Genomic DNA, 19,241 nt, shown 5'->3' on the forward strand with positions numbered 1-19,241 from the left:
ACCGGATGTGGGCGTATTCTCCCTCCACGCAAACGACGTTGTCGCGGTGGTCCGGGGAGAATAGGCAGCAGGTAAGTTAACAAGACAGTTAACAAATCATGTGCAAAATACATTGGGCTAAAAGGTCTCCATATTAAAAGATATCAGTGCGGCGTAAGTACAATTTTGCAAAGTGACAGGGTGACAGAGTAATTTTAAAATAAGCTTTTCAGTAAACAACAGAGTGACTCTCTCCCCGTGTGTCCGAGGGCAGTCTCTCCCCAATCGCTCGTCCTTAGGTTGTTTAAAGTGTTGAAGTTATATATTTGTTTATCCCTACATCTAAGGTGTTAAATTGGCATACCTTTGTGGAATTTTGTATGAAAATATGTCCAATTTCCAGTTTGTACCTTGCAGCTACTTTATCTAGAAGTGTGAGAAATGCTGTTAGTACTGTGTTTGCTTTCCTGACTTGCACTTACACATTACCTATACATGCATGGCACTTAGTCATACTATTGGTTATCCTTGTCATATCTCAATTCACAGGTCCTACGCACATTGAGCATTTCGTCCATGTGCAAAATGTACTGTGCCCCAGAGCTCCAGCCTTTCAGGGTACCCCATGATAGAAGCATACCTTTTCTGCAGAGTGCTTTTCTAGACATCACATGCCAAAACAACGCATGCCCTTACAACGCGGTTATAACAACACAAGTGCTGTTACAATGTGTTACCATTACAACGCCCACTTTTACAACGCATAGGCATGCGTGGTAAAGGAATAGACTTGGTAAAAGGGGTTAAGGTAGGTAATGGTATATATATGTATATAAGGTAAGTAATGGTATATATATATGTATATATATATATATATATTATATATTCTTTTTTAATTCCCCCTAAAATCTCAAAATTGCCCTTATTACCTCAATAACCATACTCCCTAAAATTCTAAAACTACCATTACCACCCCAAAACCTATATCCCTTAAACCCAAAAATTACCCTCCTCACCCCAAACCCATAACTCATTCTGAACCCTAAAATTACCCTTTTCACCTCAAAACCCACATCAACCTTAAAATATAAAAAATTACCCTTAGCACCACAAAACTCATACCACCCTGAACCCTAAAATTACCCTTTGCATCCCAAACCCCACACCCACCCTAAAACTTAAATTCACCTTTCGCACCCCAAAACCCACGCCCACCCTAAAACTTAAAACTTCCTTTGGCACCCCAAAACCCATACCTACCCTGAACCCTAAATTTACCCTTGGCACCCCAAACTTCATACCACCCTAAAACTTAAAATGCCCCTTGCACAACAAAACCCATACCCACCCTGAATCCTAAAATTACCCCTACAGCCCACAACCCATGGCTCGCAGGTGGAGGAAGTCAGGTGCAGGGGGGTCACGCAGGAAGGGGGGTTGAGCAGGGATGGGGTCACGCGGGGAGGGAGGAATCACAATTTTTAAAAGGAAGAGAAAAACCTACATTTTTGCCGAGTCCCCGTCTTCACTGCTCCTGCTTTCCTGCCTCCTACAGGAATAGGAACCAGGCAGTCAGGCTCCATCCCCTAACCCAATCACAATGCTGCAAGCAGCGTTGTGATTGGTCAGGACGGCGTCCAGCCAGGGGCTTATGGGGTGGGCATGTACTCAATGCAGTCTGCAATGCAACCTGCATGGAGAAGGGCAGAGTGCGCATGACTGGTTTGGGCAGTCCGAGAGGGCCGATCAAACAGTCTTTGCGCACTCAGGAGTGGGCAAACCACTCCTCCCCTGCCCTGCTCAAAGAGCAGAGCAGCCCCGCCCACCCGCCAACCCTCTATGTGCAAAGCAAATATAAAATGGTAATAACTACAAGTTATTACCATTTTATGTTTTGGCTTTAAGCAGTGCGGCAAAACTCCTCCGCCCTAGTGGGTACGCCGGTCTCAGGACTGTCAAACTCGTAATCAGGCCCAAAGTGTTGATTTTTTAGAGGCATCTCCAAATACTTTGGTTTAAAAATCTATGATAATTGTTGGGGGTATTAATAGTTAGCTTGGCATTAATTATAGTTTTAGTGAAAGTTCGCGTTTTAACAGCATTCTATTTTTTACATTTTATATTTGCATGCTTTCTGTCGTTAAAACGTAGATTTCTTTTGTTGGGTTTTCTTCCATTTTTTTCGAGAGGACACAGGTGCAGACTTTTTGCTTTTTCTAAATAGAACGTTTATTTTAATAAAATGTTTCAAAAAGCTACTGTTTAGTTTTCGAGCTACATTTTTATTCGTTTTAATTACACCTTTTTACGGGGTTTTTGGTTCCTTAATATTGAATTTCATTTACCTACTTTTCTTATTTCAACGTGTTTTATTTTATTTTTTATACAAGAACGCATAAGCAGTTAGCAATTCTGTTACAGGGTTAGCAGAGGGTGCAACAATCGATGTTTATACATCAGTGTCCTGAGAGATTATGGTTCATAGCTAACCCAAGATTTACCTACTTTTTAACGTTTGTTTGTCAAGTTTACCTTTGGAAAGGTGGGGTTTCTGTTTCTCAAGTCGGTATTTTTTGCATTGGATCTTCTAATGTTAACTACTGTTATGAAACTATGTCAGACAACTGTACCTGGACTCTATCAAGTCATTTTGAGTAAAGACAGTTATTGCAAATTTCAAGCTTATTGAGCTGTGCTTACATTGTAACCACTCAATGGAAGAACCAAACTGGGACTAGATGTAAAGGATATTTTGCAGAGAACAAGAGGAGCCCCTCAGAAACTTAAGGCCGCGTCACACTAACCCAAAATGCCCATTCCTGGCCATCTGGCAGTTATAAAGATGATCTTAGCAAAAATCGAAATGCAAATCAAAAATATTGTCTGTGTTATTCGTGAACCAAGCAAAATAACAATACAAGGTGCACATGAACATCCAAAAGCCCAAATCATGCCTAGCGGTTGCAATCAGGGACACACCTACAAACATGCTCTCATAAGAATAAAAATAAATGAAAGAGTGAACTACAAAGGATAAAACACAATGTCTAGACACAAAAACAATGTGTATTGAAATTATGTCATCAATACAATGCCCTGCAGCCTTGCGGCCCCGGCAAATTCTGAAGCCTTTTCCAGGGTAATATCACCTGAGAGGACACGTGCACATGTCCAAAAAGATGTGCAACACAGCACCAACTGCGAGCTGTATCCAACAAATTGACCTAGGACTGAAAGCCAAGATACCAATTATTGGTCATCATGGCTCACGTGATCAAAAAAAAGTAAATGCTTGCTAAAGTTTAACAGGCCTTCCTGTACATGCTCAGGGTAATTAGGAGTTAGATGTTAATCAGTGTGAGGGAAAGGGTGTCAGTTTCAACATATGCATGGGACATGTTATTCCATGTGCCCATACCTTATGGTACATCATGAAGACACTTTGCAGGAAGAATAACAACATGTCTGGCGAAATTGTGTCCATTTAACATCACTTAGGACTACAATTGATGCTGGATGGGCAGTCTGGGAATTTCCCCAATAAAGTCTGTTGGTAAAGGATTTCCCAGTAACTTTACTATAGTTAAGAGGCACCAAATAACTATCCACAGTTTCTGAACTGCTGCAGTAGTACATAAATGCTGAATGCAGTCCATAGTGTCCACAGAGATTCTGAGGTATACCACACTTTGCTTGAGTTGAATGTTGTAAGTGTGCTGTGAGAAGGAATTACTCATAATACTTGTAGTCAAGGATTGGACACTGAAATGGTCGGTTGCGTTCCCTTCCTGACTGACTGACTGAGGAAAGGGCGACCCCGCCCAGTAGCTATGTTACCACCCGGCACAGAATAGTACATTTAGGTGGCAAGTGTCTCCTTAAGAGGGTCTCAGTTAGGAGGAAAGCTTCACAAAGGGGGAAAAAAACATCATAGGCAATCTCCAAGTTTTTATTGAAGATTAATGCTGAAGCAAAAGATGAAGATTAATACTGATGAAAACAGCAAGGTGCCATGTTACCCCTGACATCAGGAAGAAGAAAAGAGCCAAGAATATTCAACTGGTAGAAGCTGAAATCTTTAATAAAATTGGAAGCAAGGATGTGAAGTACGCATTGAAAAATAAGAGAATGAATTTGTTGTAATGCATTTTCTACTTGTGACTGACTCCCTTATTTACTTTGAATAGCATCCTATGTACAGATCACCATCTTGCAAGAGCTGGTTATAAGTCCTGTAATGCCTGTTTCCAGAATGTCATAGCATTCAAAGGTAATTGAAAAAGAAGCCCAAGTTTTCCATCCTTATTTCCTCACATGATTCTAGAGTCCCGCCGCCTCCCCTTAGGCCTGCTGCTCCAGGCAGCTTGCAGAACATTCCTTTGGGTGACCCAAGTCACAGTCATGCCAGAGTGGTCCTGATGGTGTAGACATGTGCGGGATGAAGCATCTTGGACCATGCTGACTGGCAGCGCACAGAACACTTCTCTTCCTGAACATTATTTTCTTTGATGACTTCTTGCCAAGGATATACCACTGAGATCGATCAGTTTCCAAATAAATATTCTGGTGTTTGGATGTGGTTCAAATGGACATTGTGGAGCTAAAGAATAAGGGTATCTCCACTTACTGTTCTCTACTCCCCCCCCCCACTCACACACACACTTATCACAATCGGCCCACTCTGACAGAGTTGAGGAAGTCATGAAAAATCTCGGGCGACTAGCTAACCAGACATGTCTTGCATCTGTCACTTCAACCTCCTATTACAGCAAGGTTGATTTAGCCTCCATATTGTTGTCCACTTCAATGCCTTTTCTATTGTTATTTACACGTGTTTCTGTAGCACAGACCGAGCCTCATGCACATTGTAGGATCATACAAAAATGGGCATAATCCAATTTGTTTACAATGAGATGGATGTACATTTTTATCCCTGGGTTTCATTGTGTACTATCAACTTGTATTTCGGGCCAGTTTCCAAGCTCAATCCAGTGACTCCCACTGCCATTTGCTAAAGGTCACCACGTCATTCACCGTAGGAATCCCTCCCCTTCAGATGTAGTGCCATGGCATCTCAAACAGTCCTCTTTTTTCATTCCATGCTGGATTTCCAGATACTGATAACTGGTATGTGGAATGGACTGGCACATTGCTCATGCCTCGGTCCGTCGGCGTGTGAGATTGGGAGGGTAGTAGATGATAGAGTGAGTGAGTAGCATGACATGCATTAAGTAGACATGGGCTATGCAGCCACTAGTGCAAGCAATCTTTTCTAGGTCATGAAGCTTGCATGAGGGTTTGCATACAGCAAAACACCGCTAACTCATGCGTAGTGGGTTTTGTGAATAGCTGTCAATATAAGCAGTTTGGGACAACGGCAAAAACACACAGAACATAGATAAGTGCATAGAGAGTGGGAGAGGTCGGACACCAATTGACAACAGTGGGCAGAGCAAGATGGGAGCTGAATCCCATGTCACAGATACAGTCAGAGGGTGCTGAATGCCACTTCATGCCACCCGGCTATGTTCCTTACATGATTATCACAAGTCCACGTAGTACTGAATGCAGCAGGAAGGGGCAGCATGACATGAACCTCAGCATTGTAGGCAGTGAAAAATCAGCAGGGAATGCAGGGCACAGGGCAATGTACAGGAAATGAGGATGATATATGGGGGTGGATGTGGTGTTGGGAGCACATTTTGAAAGCTTGGCAGTGTGCTATGCTGAGCATCTGCAGCCTGCTGGTTCCAGTGCATCTGGGATAGATGTCAATATGGACCTTTCTGTTTATTGGGTATTGACAATGAGTGCTCAACTACTGCTCTGTTTATACACACCTCTACCCTGTTCACCTTGCAACCCTATAAGTGTGTCTCTTAAGTGATTTTACAGTGTAGAGGCCACTATCAGCTGTTAAAACTAAATTTCCCAAGGCCTTAGTCTAACCCTGTAGGTTTGCTGTGTCCAACACTGTTCAGTGATAGAAATTCGATGTAAAAAACATTGATGTAAAAAATATTGAAAAAAATATAGATAACAAAAATATCGACTCCCATACCAACACAGGTAAGTACAATAATATTGAATCAAAAATATCGATGTTAAAAATATAGATGTAAAGAATATCAATTAGAAAAATATATAAAATAATACATATTAAATATATTAAACATTAATATTCATTTTTACAAAATAAAGCAACTATAACATACATTTAAAAAAATATTACAATTAAACTTATAAAAATAAACACACACTATCTAAATAATTTAAAATATATGAAAAAAACATTCTACATTAATTTAAAACATTAAACTATGAAAAAATATTTCAACGTAAATTGCCCAATACAATAAATGTCACAGTATGAAAAGTGTTGGATAGCAAAATAATTTAATGTACTATTCCAACTCCAGTGAGTGCAACAGTAGGGAAAGTGTTGGATAGCGGAAGGGAAAGAATTTCTATTCCCACTCCAGTGACTAGAACAGCAGAATAAGTGTTGGATAGCGGAGAAGTATAAAATACTATTTCCACTCCAAAGAGTGCAATAGTAATGAAAGTGTTGGATAGTTACTATTTCCACTCCAGAGAGTGCAATAGTAGGGAAAGTTTTGGATAGCAGAGGGGTAAAAATTACTATTCCCATTCCAGTGAGAGTAACAGTAGGGAAAGTGTTGGATAGCAGAGGGGAAAATTACTATTCCCACTCCAGTTAATGAAACAGTAGTGAAAATATTGGCTAGCAGGAAGGTAAACAAATACTATTCCAACTCTACTGAATGCAAGAGTAGGATAAGTGTTGGATAGCAGAGAGGTACAAATTAGTATTCACACTCCAGTGAGTTCAACAGTAGGTAAAGTGTTGGGTAGCGGAGGGGAATAATAGCTATTCCCACTCTAGTGAGTGCAACTGTAGGGAAAATGTTGGACAGCAGAAGGGTAAAAATTACTATTCCACTCCAGTGACTAGAACAGCAGAATAAGTGTTGGATAGCGGAGAGGTAAAAAATACTATTTCCACTCCAAAGAGTGCAATAGTAATGAAAGTTTTGGATAGTTACTATTTCAACTCCAGAGAGTTCAATAGTAGGGAAAGTGTTGGATTGCGGAGGGGTAAAAATTACTATTCCCACTCCAGTGAGAGCAACAGTAGGGGAAGTGTTGGATAGCAGAGGGGAACAATTACTATTCCCACTCCAGTTAATGAAACAGTAGTGAAAATGTTGGCTAGCAGGGAGGTAAAAAAATACTATTCCAACTCCAGTGAATGCAACAGTAGGATACATGTTGGATAGCAGAGAGAGGTACAAATTACTGTTCACACTCCTGTGAGTTCAACAGTAGGGAAAGTGTTGGATAGCGGAGGGGAAAAAATGACTATTCCCACTCCAGTGAGTGCAACAGTAGGGAAAGTGTTGGATAGCGGAGGGGTAAAATTTACTATTCCCACTCCAGTAAGATCAATAGTAGGGAAAGTGTTTGATAGCGGAGGGGTAAAAATTACTATTCCCACTCCACTGAGTAGAATAGTAAGATAAGTGTTGGATAGAGGAGAAGTAAAAATTACTATTCCCACTCCAGTGAGTGCAACAGTAGGGGAATTGCTGGATAGCGGAGAGGAAAAAATACTATTCCAACTCCAGTGAGTGCAACACTAGGGAAAGTGTTAGAAAGCAGAAGGGCAAAAATTACTATTCCCACTCCAGAGTCTGCAACAGTAGGGAAAGTGTTGGATAGCGGAGATGTAAACATTACTTTTCTAACTCCAATGAATGCAACAGTAGGGAAAGTGCTGGATAGCGGAGGGGTAAACATTACTATTCCAACTCCAGTGAGTGGAACAGTAGGGAAAGTGCTTGATAGCAGAGGGGTAAAAATTAATATTCCCACTCCAGTGAATGCAACGGTAGGGAAAGTGTTGGATACCGTAGGAAAAGAAAGATACTATTCACACTCAAACACTTAATTTTTTTTTCATATTTTAAAAAATAAAAACAATTCTAAAAATGTATAAACAATATTCAAGAAATTAGAATAAAATGTATTAAACATATAAAAAAACACATATTTTATATTAATTACATATACCAAAAACTTACAAATACTATATATATAATAAAATTACAAATAAATATACAAAGAAATATTTCTTTTAAACTAAAAAATATTTACAAACAAAACAATTAATTAAAAAATAAATGTATTTATTTCATTTCCTAACTTATAACACCACACCAATAACAAAATGCTTCAAATAGTTTATTTACATTTATTTACTTGTCTAACATAATTAATAACCAATAAAAAAATATTAGTAATAAAACAAACAATAAACATAAATTTACTACACACACTTTAACACTATAATTTCCTCAACACAAACCGAAACTAAACTATAAAATAATAAAACACAATTACAACTTATTTTAAAATTAAAAACAATTAATAACTAATGATTAAATAATTAAAATGTATTTAATACCCACGCTTTACCCCTTTTAAAAATAAATAAAACAAGATTTTCTTTCGTTTCCCCAAATAATTATCTATTAATTAACATTAATTAAAAACTACATATTAATTAATTAAATACAAATTACTTTCCACCCTTTCCACTTTTAAACACCACAACACACACCTAAAATTAATTACACAATTACCAACATTAATTACAATTTACTTAATTAAAATTAATTAACAACCAATTATGAATTTATAAATTAAAAAAAAATACTTCCCACCCTTTACACCTATAAACACCACAGCACACACCTAAAATTAATTACACAATTACCAAAATTAATTGCAAATAAATAATTATAACAAGTTGAGGGGCAAAGATTGCGTCTAGCTAAGTGGCTCACTACCCATGGGTTCCCTCCCCTCCTCTTACCGAAGGTGCGTTGGTGGCGATCTGGGGCAGCGCGGCCAACAAGGGAGCAGATACGGCAGGAAATCGGTCCCTGGGAGCAGGCTAGGAATGCTTGAGGGTCTGCTGCATTGGTGCTTCTTAGGACCTCCGCGATCTGGCACGGTGACTCATCAGTAAAGCGGAGAGTCAGCAGGAAACACAGCGGGAGACATCGCGAAGCTGCTTCTGTAAAGGGCCAGTGTGTAGCCTTGGGAGGCATACTGAGGCAGGCAGGCACAATAATTACTGCTGATAGTCTATGTTTTACGCAATAATGGCTGGCAGGAATTCCAAAGCCTCCAAGGCTAAACTAATTATTGTGGCGGCCACAACTACCGGCAGGGCCGGGAATGCAAAGACCAGTGTGCGCCAGGTGGGCCTCAAGAGAACTGGTTCAGATTTGAGGAACAAGAAAAAAGGGGATGAGCCTGGTGATAACATAAACAAGCCTAACATTGCGAGTAAAAGGGCTACCGAATGAAGCAATATGTTGGTGGCAGCTGAAGGTCAGCCCGCAATATCGAACCTTTTTCCTTTGAAGTATCCCAGATCTATAAAAACCCAGGATTCTGTTACTGCGATGCTCTTCCTAGCTGCAGTGTTGACATCTGCACCTGTCATCCCCCAAGTGCAGGAAACAGTGCCCGAAATCATCACTGAGGGGGGTGAACCAGAAGCTTCAAACTAGGTGAAAGGGAGAGTTGTGCATGCAACCCCAAGGATCAGGTAGGGAGGAATCGGCAGAACAAGAAGAATCTCTCTGGGGAGAAATGTTTTGAGAATTATCCTGGTGTTCATGGGAGGTCTTGGATCCCCCCTCCTCACAACAGATGGAAGTTGATCCTATCTCCTTTGACTCTGACTGTCTGGGGTCCCTGGTCTGCTGGCTTCACCCGACTGGACTGGGAGTTGTGAGAATTTGTTTCCCTAGCCGAGAACTCAGACTCCTCATTGCTTGATTTAGGTTTGTCAACATCCTCACAGTCCACATCTTTTAGCAGTCACTCACAGGATGGATCAGTTATCTCTGCTGGTAGGAAATAGAGATCAAAAGGATCAAGAGGCATAAAAAAGGCCCACAGCCGAGATAAGAAGCAGAAGTCAAATAATGATAAGGCTGTCAAGGACCTGAAAAGAATCTTCAAGGAAAGGGTCCCCGAGGCTTAGGTGGGATGATTGCGCTGTTCAACCTTTGGACAAGTCCACCCAGGGCATGGAGGGTGCTACCTCTAGATCTCCAACAGCACAGGAACCTCCACCTTCTCTAATTTTGGCAACGATTAGGCATATGCAAGCTGAAGTGTGAACAGAAAAAAGGCGCCAATCCTATCACGCTTACCATGGAAAACTGTCTTCCATGCAAAGACAGGAACACACCATAGGTAACCTGAAGGTTTCCACAAGAAAACATACGTGTCCCTCAAGAACACTAATTGCCCTGAAGAAAACCTTCCATACAACTCCCACCCAGGTCCAACCCTGAAGGTCGAAACGAGTTGGTCTATTCCACACATGGTCAAGAGCCAACATGAACAATTAACCGGTGCACACGAGGCACCACAAGGAAAGCGTCATTAAAGACGCTTGAGCAATTTATCTATTAAAGCTCTGACCTCCATAGGGCTTCACAATATCGGTAGTACTTAAAAGTGTACGAGGATGCAAGGGTATCAGATTCCAATATCAAACAATAATAGGACACTTGAGTTCAATTTGTAATTGGTTGGAGGAGCAGAGCATTTGTAAATATATGACGTATATGTGCAATGTAGAAATTCATATCTACTTGTATATGGAATGTTTATCTGAAAGACGTATTATCTTTCAATGTTCTAACCATCATCACACATCAATTTTTTGTATTTTGTCACAGTTGTGTTATGTCACAGTCAAGTATATAAGTCTCCTATATATAAATGTGAAAGTATAAGACAAAATCTCAAAAAAACATAAAAAGATAAGCATCAGGTCAGTCAAAAGCCCGGCATAAGAGGATGTATTTGAATAAAAAAAATGGGTTGTACATGCAAATCAGGATACAGGGTACTCTATTTTTACAATAAAAGAATACTAGAGTAAGGAATTGTTAGACCTGACTGCCCTTTGCGTAGCCCCTCCTTATATTTATTTATTTTGTCCCCTTTTTGCCCCTCATAACCTTTAAATCTTTTTGTGTCCACTGGATTATTTTTGTGATGTTGACCTGGGGGATAGATGCTCTTTCGCCCTCATAGTTTTTTTTTACCTGAGGCCTAGGTGCCTTTTCAGACTAGAAAGTATGGGACCCACAAAATGGTCGCCATTAACTGCCATACCGGTCACCTCTAGACAGGACCCATAGATTAGAATAGGGACCTTTCAGAACCTTCTGGTCCCTTCTGGACCTTTTGAGGCCAACCTATAAAAGGCCAGCTGCAGTGCAGCCATTTTGTCTTACCAGAGAGAGTCAGCTGGAGTACAGGCTGTAGCATAAGGTGGGGGTAGGATATCCAGAGGGTTGATCTCCCAGTGTAGGGACGCTTCCTTACTGCTTCACCACCCCTCTCCCCTTGTAGTTACTGACCTGACCCTGCCAAGTGGTATTCCTTAAGACCCTGGGCGCCTGACCCGATCCTAAGCCGAGAAAAAGGGTTAGGACGTGTTGAGGGAGACTGAACTAGTGGGGAGCTCAGTCCATTGCCCAGTAGGAAAGCCCTCGCTAAGACTCAGGGAGCGTGTTTCCAGGAAGAAGGAAGGTTTGAGACTGAGGAGTTAATTCCTGTGACCTCCCTTTTCAGTTCTCCACGTGAACTGGGGACCTAATTGCCCCCCGACATCCCAACCGGACCCCCCGTACCTGTGGTAACGGACTGCCTTATTAAGAGTAGCGGCTCGCCAGGAGGGAAGTCAGGGTCCGAGTGTCTGGGGCAGGGCCCACAGGTAGTGTGGCCGTGTGGAGGAGGCAGCCTTATTCTTCCCTGGGCCGGCGAGGTGTGATCGGAGGCTTGTGAAGGGAAAGCCTTTTCCCAATCTGCGCAGGCTCGGCAGAGCGAACGCATCCTGGAGTGGGGGCGGAGCAAAGGAAGGAGAATCGCGGTAGCCGAGCAGGCTCGGTCGTGGAACGACTAATCCCTGGCGCCTGCTCAGTCGGGCCGCTTCCCTCGAGAAAGGCGGAGACAGCACCCAAAGAGGAAACGGGCGTGAGGCGAGCATCGGCTCCCCTCAGCCTGTGTGGCCCTTTCACCCCGCGCCAGCTCTGTCATCGAGTGGCTGGTCTGGGGGGTGAGGCGAGAAGAGCGGCGATCAGATCCTTGCAGAAGTCCACTAGTGTGGTCTTCCCCTCCCTCCGGCGATCCGAGACTTTGGCCACTGAGGGCCCTTCTCTGAAAAGTAAGGAGTGTGTGTTGGGGGAAGCTAAAGATCGGAGTACTACCGACCAAGGGGCCTGAAGAGCGGTTCCTTTCTACTGTTCTAATTAAAGAGCAGATAATATAAGCCAGAAGCCTTCAAGACTTCCACAAGTGACCCAATCACCCCAATGCAGATATTGAAAGCTACTTATTGATGTGTTGGTAAATAATCCTTGTTGTTTCAGGAATAGAGGAGAGCTTTCATGGAACAGTAAATTGGGGGTTAATAGCCATTGTTCCTTGGTGCTGCAGGGAAAATAATCGGTACCAACCTTTCTTGGAGGCCCAAAGGTTACCTGAGCTTACAAAGTGGTCAGACAGTGCTCTCTGAGAGTCCTTGTATTGAACCTATTGCTTGTAAATTGAGAAGTGAGAACTCATTCTCCAACATTTAGTAGTTTGTAATAACAATGTTTAAATGTGTATTTCTGTACTGACAAAGGATATAAAGTGGAAAGAGAGCAAAGTATTATTTTTATAAACCAGCACGTATTTTCCTACAAAATTTTGGTGTAGTGTCCTTTTTGAGTGGATGGAGGTGATGTTACTGATGGGTGTGACGCAAACTTAGCACATGTACTTTGGAATTAGGCCTTGCTTCTTAGTGCCAAGCTACCCTATGTGACTTGGGTGTTCCCTAGGTCCAACATAATTGGTGTCTAGCGGTGGGATCTAAACTGTGTTTGCGTCTACTCTGAGGTAACAAAACCTTCCCCACAGGCCTACATCTGGAGTTTTCTCCTGGCGGACCTCCCAATTAATTCTTTTGCTTTTTCTAAATTCATTCCTGGTGGTGGGTGGAGGTCGTTTCAAATTGCCCCTTGTGAATCTATTCTTTTTGTATGCTTGTCCCTACCTTGCTCTTCAGCAAAATGGAATTTGCTCTGGAAGAACTGGAAACTTGTTCTGCAGCCCAGCTTAGGGACTTTTGTCAAAAGATGGGAGTGTTTTTTAAGCGTGGTGCCAAGAAGGGGGAACTCTAGACCAGTTTGAGGGCTTGGGTGGCAGCACATGGAGAAGGGAAGGAGGAGGAAGAGGGGACGGACCAGGACACAGTCATAGGGGTAGAGGGATTGTTCCATCCTGAGATGGGAAACCTGGTTAGAGGCGGCAGACCCAAGAGCAGAGGACGGCCCGGGACCAGGGTTCGAATCCCGGCGCGGCAGGTTTCTGGACCAGGGTCAGCGGACTCGATAATTCTCTCGCCTCGGTGCCCACTCTGATCAGCGATCACACTCGGCAACTCTGGGCATTAGCTTGCCTCATCTTCACTAACAGCCCCACCAGGCCGCCGGGGATGCCTGGTCTCACCCTGGAGATACCCATTAAGGGACCATCTCTCAGGGAAGCCAGGAAGGGTTTCGCAGCGGTCGAAGCGCCTTGGGACCCTCCGGGTAAGTAGTGCGCTATATAAATGCCTATACATACATACATACATACTTCCGGGACCGATGACTTACTCAAGGAGGGGCAGTAGTGTCTCCGGAGGAAGCTTGACCGAAGCTGAACTAACGGACAGGAGGGAAAAAAGGCAGCTAAAGTGGGAGTTAGCCAGGTTAGAACAGGAGAGGGAGGAACAGAGGATGGCTCATGAGCTTAAACTAAGAGAGCTAGAACTCAAAGCCCTACAGTTAGGACCCTCCACTTCTCCGAATGGTGGCAGCGAAACCAAAGAATTAACCAGGGAATCTAGACCCTACCTACCTAAAGACATAGTTGCTAGCTACAGCCAAGGAGATGACATAGCCAAGTGGCTGGCTGCCTATGAGGTCTCCTTAAGAGCCCATGGGATCCAGGAGAAACACTGGTGGGGTGGTTTATACAAGTATATGCCTCCTACTGGTCGGGACACATTATTGGCCCTGGAACAGGAAGAGCAGACCCACTACCCCACCATGAAAGTAGCGTTAATCAAAAAGTTTGGGCTAACACCAGAAAAGTATTGCCAAAAGTTCAGGGGGAACCACAAATTAAGCACCCAAAACTGGGTGGATTTCCTGGACTATGTGAGGAAGGCATTGGAGGGCTGGATACAGGGCAGCGAGGTGAAGGACTATGAGGGGTTATATGACCTTTTTCTTAAAGAGCATCTACTCGAGAAATGTTTTCCCGAGCTGCGCCATCACCTGGTGGACAGCAAGCTGACCAACCCCCGGAAGCTTGCAGAGGAGGCGGACATCTGGGGAAGTACCCGAGTGTCCTCAAAGGGGACTGGAGGGGATTCCCAAAGGGCCGGACAGGGCACCCCTCAGAAGAAGGAGGGGGGAGATAAAAAGCGGGAGTTCTCAAAAGGTCCCCAAAACAGTTTCCAGGGAAAGGGAATAGGTTTCACCCCTAAGGCTAACCCGCCCAGAAACCCTCATCCTGGCCAGAGCCAGCAGCCAAGGGTTGTCCACTGCTTTGAGTGTGGTGGTGTTGGACATTATAAGGGAGATGCCAAATGCCCAAAGAGACCACCCCCTCCCACCGGAGGAAAAGCCCTGGGAGTAGCTAGTGTAGCGCTCGGGGAGGAGTTGCCCTTAGATAAGGGGGGGTGAGTGGGCGGGTGTCACCTTAGTGTCCCGGGTAGATCGGGAGATGGTTCCTAAGATCCAGGTGCCCCCAAATACTACCAAGTATGGGCAATGGATCACCATCAATGGCCAGAGAGGGGAGGCTCTGAGAGATACAGGAGCCAGTATGACTATGGTGAGGAGTCAACTGGTGTCTCCAGAGCAGGTGATTCCCAATGTACTCCACCCTGCCGCGATGGCTGACAGCAGAATGGGCCACTACCCTGTGGCCGAGGTTCCCTTTGAGTGGGAAGGGGTTGCAGATTCACTTCGAGTTGCCGTAAGCCCTGCCGTGCCAGTCGATTGCCTGCTGGGGAATGACATGGAGCACAATGCTTGGAGAGAGGTGGAATACCGGACTCATTCGGAGATGCTGGGTACACCTGACTGGGCCTGTGTAAGCACAAGGTCTGCGACTGCCCAGAGAGGTAGTTCGCCTGGGCTGGAGCCTGGCACAATGGCCCAGCCCGCTGCCAAAAAGGGACAGACCCGGAGACAGGAGAAGCCTGCTTCGGCTTCCACGCCCCATGAGACAGATCGGACACCTGCGGTGGTGAGCCAGGAGTCCGTGGAGGGGGAAGTAGTCTCCCTGGAAGACCTACCCATCCCTGCTGAGTGGCATGCGGAGGGAGGACCTACCAGGGAGGAGTTCTGTAAGGGCCAGAAGGAGTGCCCTACCCTTGAGGGACTGAGGCGACAGGCCGAAGCCAAGGCAGCAGGGAACGTTGCAGGGCATTACCACATTTACTGGGAGGACAGACTCCTCTACAGTGAACCCAAGGTACCTTTACCCGGTTCATCAAGGGCCTTGGTAGTCCCTCAACGATTCTGAGCCTTTCTGTTAGAACTGGCTCATGAAATACCCTTGGCAGGACACTTAGGTCAGGACAAGACCTTTGCCTGGCTTGTCCCTCACTTTTACTGGCTCAGATGAAAGTGGCGTCTGACACCTACTGTCGGACATGTGTATCCTGTCAAGCCAGTGGGAAAAATTGGGGTGAAGCTGAAAGCTCCCCTGGAACCACTACCTGTCGTTAGCACCCCCTTTGAAAGGGTGGGCATCGACATTGTGGGGCCATTGGATCCACCAACTACAGCTTGTCACAGGTTTATCCTGGTTTTGGTGGACCACGCCACACGTACCCAGAGGCAATTCCTCTGAGGACTGTCACTGCACCTGTAGTGGCTAGGGCCCTGATGGGGATCTTCACCCGAGTGGGTTTCCCCAAGGAAGTTGTGTCCGACAGGGGAACCAACTTCATGTCAGCATATATGCGGGCAATGTGGAAGGAGTGTGGAGTGACCTACCGGTCCGCCACTCCCTATCACCCCCAGTCAAATGGACTGGTAGAAAGGTTCAACAAGACCTTGAAGGTAAGCATGGGCGGAAAATCCGTTTCGCTTGCCGATTTTGCAGATTTTCGGTAAATTCGCAATCCGCGAGATTTGCGAATCTCCCGCAAAATCCGCAAATCCGCGAGCAGCGGATTTTGCTCGCACTGTTCGCGTGAGTTTGCGGCTTCCCAGTACAACTTCGCGCCCGCGAATAAGTGCAAAATTGCAGAAATACGATCTTAGCAAAACTGAAACTACTTACCAGGTTCAAAAGTTCAGGCTCATCATTAGTAGCCATTTCCTGTAGTGCTTCCTGAGGGGCCCCTCCAGAGTTCAGTTGCCAGTTGCAACTATTATGTGACCCTGCTCTGAACCTCAGAATAGTTACACATATGCCACAAAGGTCCTGAATTACAGCTAAGGGAGACAAGCAGGAGCCAGGCTGGAAGTTCAAATCCATTAATCAGCCCCTAATTCATTATTGTCAGTTGGGGCAGGGCAGGTGTTGTAACTAATTTTGCAACAATGAAAGCACTTAGCAAGTGCAAAAATATTCTGTGACACATTAATCAGCCCCAAATTAATTCAGGTCACTTGAGGCAGGGAAGGTGTGCTTGCGTTGCCACAAGAATGTACACTGACTGGACAACCAGAGGGTGCTGTGATGAAACAGAGGGTGGCATGGGTGGGCCAGAGGGTGGCATGAGTAGTCAGAGAGTGGCAGTGGTGACAGAGAGTGGCAGTGATGAAGAAGAGTGTCCCAAACAGGCTGGACACGTACAAACAACAAGTTCGCGAAACTTGCGACCCGACAGGTAAGTTCGCAATTTGCGACATTGTACAAAACCCTCGCGAACTGGCAGAAACCCGCGCAAACACAAAAAAAAAAATCCGCAAATTCGCGAGAATTCGCGAATTTTGCAGATTGCGAGTTCGCAAATCTGCAAAATTCGCGAACGCGAGATTCGCAAAATTCGCCCATGCTTACTTGAAGGGCATGATCAGAAGTCTGCCTGAGAGCCTGCGGAGGAAATGGGACGTCCTCCTACCCTGTTTGTTATTCTCCTACAGGGAAGTGCCACAGAAGGGAGTGGGCTACAGCCCCTTTGAGCTTCTGTATGGGCACCCTGTACGCGGACCTCTCAGCCTGGTGAAGGATGGATGGGAAAAGTCTCCAAGGAAGCCTCCCCAGGATGTGGTGAGCTACATGCTGGCCTTCAGGAGCCAAATGGCGAAGTTGTGGAAGCAAGCTTCTGAAAACTTGGAGGCCAGCCAAGCAGTAATGAAGGAGTGGTATGACCACAACGCTCACCCGGTGGAGTTGGAGCCTGGCCAGAAAGTGTGGGTGATGGAGCCTGGAGAGCTAAGTGCCCTCCAGGATCGCTGGACAGGCCCCTTTGAGGTGTTAGAAAAGAAGGGTAAGGCCACATACCTGGTGGACCTTAAGACCCCTCGACAGCCCCTACGGGTGCTGCATGCTAATCGCCTCAAACCCCACCATGAGAGGCCCGAGGTCATCTTGATGATGGTGACTGATGGAGGAGAGGAAGCGGAAAGCGAGCCTCTCCCGGACTTGTTTTCGTCTTAGGAAAAGGATGGGTCGGTGGAGGGAGTGATTCTCTCCCCATCCCTAACTCCTGAACAGCGGGAGGACTGCCACCAGATATTGGAGCAGTACTCTTCGTTGTTCTCCCTTGTCCCGGGAAGGACCCACATGTGTACCCATGATGTGGACACAGGTGACAGCCCACCAGTGAAGTCAAAGACCTACCGGCTGTCAGACAAGGTGAAGGCCAGCATCCACGGTGAGGTTACCAAGATGCTGGAGCTAGGAGTTATTGAACCTTCCAGCAGCCCCTGGTCCAGTCCGGTGGTTCTAGTGCCAAAAGCTGCTCCACCGGGCACCACTCCAGAACTGAGGTTCTGTGTGGATTACCGGGGACTGAACTCAGTGACCAAGACTGATGCTCATCCGATCCCTAGGGCGGATGAATTGATTGACCAGCTGGGAGCTGCCCAATATCTGAGTACCTTTGACCTCACTTCAGGGTACTGGCAGATCTTCCTTACAGATGGAGCAAAAGAAAGGTCAGCTTTCTCCATGCCTGAGGGACACTTCCAATTCTGCGTGATGCCCTTTGGGCTAAAAAATGCCCCTGCCACTTTTCAGCGGCTGGTGAACCAGGTCCTCTCCGGAATGGAGGCTTTCTCCGCTGCTTACCTGGATGACATTGCCGTCTTCCAGCAGTTGGGAGGACCATTTGCATCACTCAAGCAGTTCTCCAGGCCCTGAAACAAGCTGGCTTGACAATCAAGGCCAGCAAATGTCAGATTGGGCAGGGGTCGGTTGTGTACTTAGGTCACTTGGTGGGTAGGGGAACAGTGCAGCGCCTCCTGGCAAAGATTGAGGCAATCATGGCCTGGGAACTCCCAAAGACCCAGACTGAGGTTGGAGCTTTCCAGGGCCTCACAGGTTACTACTGTCGCTTTGTGAAGGGATATAGCACTATTGTAGCGCCCCTCACAGAGCTTACCTCAAAGAACAACCTCGACGGGTAGTCTGGACAGAGGCTTGTCAGCAAGCCTTTGAGAAATCGAAGCAGGCGATGTGTGCAGCACCGGTCCTGAGGGCCCCAGACTTCTCCAAGGAGTTCATTGTCCAGACCGACGCATCAGAGCATGGCATTGGGGCAGTGTTATCGCAACTCAATGAAGAGGGTCTGGATCAGCCTGCAGTCTTCCTATCCAATAGACTACTTCCCCGGGAACAGAAGTGGAGTGCAATTGAGCGGGAAGCTTTCGCGGTGGTGTGGGCTCTGAAGCTCGCACTTCCTGGTTCAGACTGACCACCGACCCCTTTGTTGGCTGATGCAAATGAAGGGGGAAATTCCCAAGATGTTGAGATGGTCTATCTCCATACAGAGTATGGACTTCCGGGTGGAACATCGGCCTGGAATGGACCGCGCCAATGCAGACGGTCTTTCTAGGTACTTCCGCCTTAGTGATGAGGACTCCCAAGGGGTTGGGTAGCTCTCCCCACTTTCAGCTGGGGGGGAAGCGTGTTAGACC

The sequence above is a fragment of the Lissotriton vulgaris genome, chromosome 5, assembly GCF_964263255.1.
Source record: "Lissotriton vulgaris chromosome 5, aLisVul1.2, whole genome shotgun sequence".
NCBI lineage: Eukaryota > Metazoa > Chordata > Amphibia > Caudata > Salamandridae > Lissotriton > Lissotriton vulgaris.